Here is a 1,303-nt window from a genome sequence, read left to right as displayed (position 1 = left end):
TATATATATATATATATATAGCAATTATGTAGATGGAGGGCACTCACAGGACTTTATTCAATAAGTATTATTTATTCATATTATTGATTTCATATATTAAAGAATGTCGACGTTTCGGCCTATCCAGAGGCCTTCTTCAAGACAATTTCATAATCTCAAATAGTGCGAACCGCACTGTCAAGACGAACTCCCGATACTGAAAATAGAGCTCTCTATTTTCAGTATCGGGAGTTCGTCTTGACAGTGCGGTTCGCACTATTTGAGATTATGAAATTGTCTTGAAGAAGGCCTCTGAATAGGCCGAAACGTCGACATTCTTTAATATATGAAATCAAAAATATGAATAAAGAATACTTATTGAATAAAGTCCTGTGAAAGCCCTCCATCTACATAATTGCTCTATATTTCCTAATTGAGGATAGCACCCAGGCATTGACAACACAGGTGTGTAAGGAGTGCTAGGCCACCGCCTACAGTGTGTGTATGTATATATATATATATATATATATATATATATATATATATATATATATATATATATACAGAAACAGCAGCTTGTAAGAAGGATCCGGTGTAAATCCCAAAGTTTACACAGCAGCATAAGAAGCCAGCACAAAAGCATAAGATGTTCTTACTTCAATAATTGGTGATTAATTTATGCTTTTGTGCTGGCTTCTTATGCTGCTGTGTAAACTTTGGGATTTACACTGGATCCTTCTTAAAAGCTGCTGTTTCTGTGGATACTTCTACATAGCCGTGCACATTGCTGTTGGTGGTGCTGGTGAGTGCTGATCTTACTGTATATTTATATATATATATATATATATATATATATATATATATATATATACAGTATCTCACAAAAGTGAGTACACCCCTCATATTTTTGTAAATATTTTATTATATCTTTTCATGTGACAACACTGAAGAAATGACACTTTGCTACAATGTAAAGTAGTGAGTGTACAGCCTGTATAACAATGTAAATTTGCTGTCCCCTCAAAATAACTAAACACACAGAAATTAATGTCTAAACCATTGGCAACAAAAGTGAGTACACCCCTAAGTGGAAATGTCCAAAGTGGGCCCAAAGTGTCAATATTTTGTGTGGCCACCATTATTTTCCAGCACTGCCTTAACCCTCTTGGGCATGGAGTTCACCAGAGCTTCACAGGTTGCCACTGGAGTCCTCTTCCACTCCTGAAAACAAGAGTTCCACTGGGTTTAAACAAAGAGTGGGACATTAGTTATTTTGTCTAGATCCATATGGCTAATATGTATTTGAAATTATATGCCAAAAAAT

The sequence above is a fragment of the Bombina bombina genome, chromosome 3 (genome assembly GCF_027579735.1).
Source record: "Bombina bombina isolate aBomBom1 chromosome 3, aBomBom1.pri, whole genome shotgun sequence".
Taxonomy (NCBI): domain Eukaryota; kingdom Metazoa; phylum Chordata; class Amphibia; order Anura; family Bombinatoridae; genus Bombina; species Bombina bombina.
Note: the sequence above shows the minus strand (reverse complement) of the source record.